Below are 5,000 nucleotides of genomic sequence, written 5' to 3'. Positions count from 1 at the left end.
CCGTGTCGGCGGCGGTGGCGGGTGTCAGGCTTTACGTCCAGCCTCCGGAGGGTGAGCGTCCTCGGACGCGATGCAGCCGCCGCAGAGAGGCAGCCTCCGAGGCAGGGAGCGGAGCACCGAGGCTGGGGAGTGGGGAGCAGGAGCCGGGGGGGAGGTGGGGGGCGTTCAGGACAACAGGTCAACCCCCTGGAAGCGGCTGTCAAATGTTCAACGTCCCCACTCGGCCACCAGGTCAAGCCCCGGGAAGCGGCTGTAAAATTCTCAAAGTCCCCACCGGGACAATAGGTCAAGCCCTGGGAGGCGGCTGTCAAATGTTCAAAGTCCCCACCGGGACAACAGGTCAACCCCCGGGAAGCGGCTGTCAAATTTTCAAAGTCCCCGTTCGGCCACCAGGTCAACCCGCTGAATCTACTGGGTTGACCTGGCGGCCGTTTTGCTTTCCGGCCACCAGGTCAACCCATTGGTTTCGACGGGTTGACCTGGCGGCTGGTTTGCTTTCCGGCCACCAGGTCAACCCATTGGATTCGACGGGTTGACCTGGTGGCCGGTTTGCTTTCCGGCCCGGGTGTCACCCCACTCCGAGGGCAGCACGGCAGTGGTCTTGAGGACCACAGAGGGGGGCTTAATAGTCGAGACGGAGCAGGTCCGGGGGAGGCTTAATAGTCGCCCCCCGGCCAGTCCGGGGGAGGCTTAATAGTCGTCCCCCGAGGACTCCGGGGGCCAGGCTTAATAGTCGTCCCCCCCCGGGCGCTCCAGGGGGGAAAGCTTAATAGTCCTCCCCCGAGGACTCCGGGGGCAGGCTTAACAGTCGTCCGCCCCGGGCGCTCCAGGGGGAAAGCTTAATAGTCCTCCCCCGACAGTGTGTGTGTGTGTGTGTGGGAGGGAGGCTTAGCAGTCTTGCCCCGGGCGGTCCGGTGGGGGAGGCTTAGCAGTCGTCCCCAGGGCGGTCCGGGGGTGGGGGGGGGGGGGAGGCCTCACAGTCGTCCCTCGGAGAGCCGGGTCAGCGGCAGTGGTGGGTTTACGTCCAGCCTCCGGAGGGTGCGCGTCCTCGGAGGCGATGCAGGCGCCGCAGAGAGGCAGCCTCCGAGGCAGGGAGCGGAGCACCGAGGCTGGGGAGAGGGGAGCAGGAGCCGGGGGCTGGGGCTGGGGGTGGGGGGCGTTCAGGACAACCGGTCAAGCCCCGGGAAGCAGCTGTCAAATGTTCCAAGTCCCCACTCGGCCACCAGGTCCACCCCAGTCTAGCAATGGGGTTGACCTGGCTGACGGCCGGTTAGTATCAAGGTAAACTCACCGTCGTCCACAGGAGGGCAGCTCTCAGGCCGGCCGGCTGCGGCTGACTCTGGGGCGGCGCCCGGTCCCGGCAGCGAGGGGCGGGGGGCGCGGAGCGAGACGGGGCTAACCGGGGGGGGGCGCCTCCTGCGACTTTGGGGGCCGCGGGTCGTCAGTGGCGTGCAGGCCGGGCCTCTCCCGGGGGATTCGGGGGGGCGGTCCTGCGGGCCGGGCGCAGGGGGCTCGAGCGAGCCCGGGCCGGTCCGCCCCGGGGCCGGGGTCTCCGCCTGCGGCTCAGGGGGGCGCGGGTCGTCGGGGGAGGAAGCCCGGGGGAGCCGCACACCGGCCCGCCAGGCCAGGCCTGGCCTGGATGGCCGCGGGGGGATTCGGGGCGGTCCCGCGGGCCGGGGGCCGGGCGCAGGGGAGGCGGGGGGGCCGAGCGAGTCCGTCCCGGGCCCGGGGCCTCCCCCTGCGGCTTTGGGGTCCGTGGGTCCCCGCTGGAGGAAGCCACTGGGAGCTGGACACCCGCCGTCCGTCCCGCCAGGCCAGGCCTGGCCTGGGTGGCCGCGGGGGGATTCGGGGCGGTCCCGCGGGCCGGGGGCCGGGCGCAGGGGAGGCGGGGGGGCCGAGCGAGTCGGGCCCGGGCCCGGGGCCTCCCCCTGCGGCTTTGGGGTCCGTGGGTCCCCGCTGGAGGAAGCCGCTGGGCGCTGGACACCCGCCGTCCGTCCCGCCTGGCCAGGCCTGGCCTGGGTGGCCGCGGGGGGATTCGGGGCGGTCCCGCGGGCCGGCGGCCGGGCGCAGGGGGTCCGAGCGAGTCCGTCCCGGGCCCGGGGCCTCCCCCTGCGGCTTTGGGGTCCGTGGGTCCCCGCTGGAGGAAGCCGCTGGGCGCTGGACACCCGCCGTCCGTCCCGCCTGGCCAGGCCTGGCCTGGGTGGCCGCGGGGGGGGATTCGGGGCGGACCTGCGGGCCGGCGGCCGGGAGGGTCCGGGCCAGTCCGCCCCATGCCCGGGGTCTCCCCCAGCGGCTTCGGTGGCCCCGGGGGGGGTCCTCCGCGGAGGAAGCCGGGTGGGTGGGGAGCCGGACCCCAGGCGCCCAGACCCGTGACCTGCGGCCGCGACCTCCGACTCGGCAGGAGCGACGAGGGGCTTTCCGGCCCGTCCCCCCCTCTCCTTCCCCCCCAGAAAAGGAGAGAGAGCTGACTCGGACCGGGAAAAGCTGCCTACGGCACCTGGGATTCCCAGGCGGTCACCCATCCAAGTACTAGCCAGGCCCGGGACGGTTTACCTTCCGAGATCGGACGGGATCGGGGGCGTTCGGTCCGGTATGGCCGTAGGCACCCGGCCCCGCGCCTCCTCGCCCGCTTTCCCCTGCCGACGCCCGGGCCTGCCGCACGGTGAGCCCCGGTCGGACTGCCCCCCCCCCCTGCGGCAGGGCCCCCGTCTCTCGCGGGCCCGGTCCTTTTTTCCTTTTCGAGCTCCGGGGCCCGGGCTGGCCGCCAGAGCCCCTCCGCCCGCCCTCCCCGGCGTCGGGGAAAATACTGTCCCGGACTTCCAGTGCGCCCGATCCTGTCAGCCGGGGGGTGGGGAGGGGCAGTCCCTCGCTGCGGCCGGGGAGGGTGAGCCCAGGGCGGCTTGCCTGCCGTGCGAGGCCCCTCTCGGCCACCAGGTCAACCCCGAGTCGAAAGGGCTGAAAAATTTTCAGAGTCCCCTCCCGGGCACCAGGTCAACCCGTGGAATCGGACGGGTTCACCTGCTGGCCGGTTCGCTTCCCGGGCACCAGGTCAACCCGTGGAATCGAAAGGGTTCACCTGCTGGCCGGTTTGCTTTCCGGCCACCAGGTCAACCCCTAGGGGTTTTAACGGGGGCACGCCCGGTGGCCTCTTTCCCGTCCGGTCACCAGGTCAACCCGGATCTCCCTCCTTCCCTGGGCGTCCCCTCCTCGGAGGCGTCAGGTTCCATTCCCCCCCCCCCCCCAGACTTCCAGGGGCCCGATCCAGTCGGCCGGGAGGCAGTCCCTCGCTGCGGCCGGGGAGGGTGAGCCCAGGGCGGCCTGGTCCATGTCTCTAGTGGGCCCGATCCTTTTTTTTTTTTTCGAGCTCCGGGGCCAGGCCCGCCCGGGCAGCCCTCCTCGGAGGCGTGGGGCGATTTCCCCCCGCCCCCAGACTTCCAGGGGCCCGATCCTGTCGGCCGGGAGGCAGTCCCTCGCTGCGGCCGGGGAGGGTCAGCCCAGGGCGGCTTGCCTGCCGTGCGAGTCCCCTCTCGGCCACCAGGTCAACCCCGAGTCGAAAGGGCTGAAAAATTTTCAGAGTCCCCTCCCGGGCACCAGGTCAACCCGTGGAATCGAACGGGTTCACCTGCTGGCCGGTTCGCTTTCCGGCCACCAGGTCAACCCGTGGAATCGAAAGGGTTCACCTGCTGGCCGGTTCGCTTTCCGGCCACCAGGTCAACCCCTAGGTTTTAAGGGGGGGGGACGCCAGGTGGCCTCTTTCCCGTCCGGTCACCAGGTCAACCCGGATCTCCCTCCTTCCCTGGGCGCCCCCTCCTCGGAGGCGTCAGGTTCCATTCTTTTTTCCAGACTTCCAGGGGCCCGATCCAGTCGGCCGGGTGGCAGTCCCTCGCTGCGGCCGGGGAGGGTGAGCCCAGGGCGGCTTGCCTGCCGTGCGAGTCCCCTCTCGGCCACCAGGTCAACCCCGAGTCGAAAGGGCTGAAAAATTTTCAGAGTCCCCTCCCGGGCACCAGGTCAACCCGTGGAATCGAACGGGTTCACCTGCTGGCCGGTTCGCTTCCCGGGCACCAGGTCAACCCGTGGAATCGAAAGGGTTCACCTGCTGGCCGGTTCGCTTTCCGGCCACCAGGTCAACCCCTAGGTTTTAAGGGGGGGGACGCCCGGTGGCCTCTTTCCCGTCCGGTCACCAGGTCAACCCGGATCTCCCTCCTTCCCTGGGCGCCCCCTCCTCGGAGGCGTCAGGTTCCAGTCTTTTTTCCAGACTTCCAGGGGCCCGATCCAGTCGGCCGGGAGGCAGTCCCTCGCTGCGGCCGGGGAGGGTGAGCCCAGGGCGGCCTGGTCCATGTCTCTAGTGGGCCCGATCCTTTTTTTTTTTTCGAGCTCCGGGGCCAGGCCCGCCCGGGCAGCCCTCCTCGGAGGCGTGGGGCGATTTCCCCCCCCCACCCCCAGACTTCCAGGGGCCCGATCCTGTCGGCCGGGAGGCAGTCCCTCGCTGCGGCCGGGGAGGGTCAGCCCAGGGCGGCCTGCTTGGCGGCCGGGTCCATGTCTCTAGTGGGCCCGATCCTTTTTTTCCCTTTTCCGGCTCCGGGGCCCGGGGTGCTCGGGTAGCCCTCCGCGGTGGCGTCGGCCAATTTTTTTTAAAATCAGACTTCCGTGGGCCCGATCCTGACGGCCGGGAGGCAGTCCCTCGCCGCGTCCGGGGACGGCGAGACGCTCGGCCACCGGGTCAACCCGGAGGAAGCGGGCTGGGGGGAAAAAAAAAAAAAAAAGTTTTCCAAGTCCGAAAAATTTTCAAAGTCCCCTCTCGGCCACCAGGTCAACCCCTTTGGAGCGAATGGGTTGACCTGACGGCCGGTCGTCTCGCGGATGTCCGGAAGGGGTCGCCCCACGCCGTCTCGGCCGACCGAGGGAACCACGAGGTGGCGCCCGGTTCCAGTTTCGTACCGCCGAAGGCGGGGCTTTGGCTTTTTCGACCTGCCTTTCGAGGATTGTGTGAGGAGATTTCT

At 70.3% G+C, this 5,000-nt stretch overlaps 1 non-coding gene across 1 annotated transcript; it reads right to left on the bottom strand.

Annotated features, from left to right (window-relative positions):
• Positions 1–2,485: 2,485 nt before the first annotated feature.
• Positions 2,486–2,604, bottom strand: LOC135979649 (5S ribosomal RNA). Its single transcript, XR_010596914.1, has one exon. It is a non-coding gene; the product is annotated as a 5S ribosomal RNA (ribosomal RNA).
• Between the last annotated feature and the right edge of the window lie 2,396 nt (positions 2,605–5,000).

This window comes from Chrysemys picta, unplaced genomic scaffold (assembly GCF_011386835.1).
Source record: "Chrysemys picta bellii isolate R12L10 unplaced genomic scaffold, ASM1138683v2 scaf1093, whole genome shotgun sequence".
In the NCBI taxonomy this organism is placed as follows: domain Eukaryota; kingdom Metazoa; phylum Chordata; order Testudines; family Emydidae; genus Chrysemys; species Chrysemys picta.
This window is presented reverse-complemented; position numbering and strand designations above follow the sequence as displayed.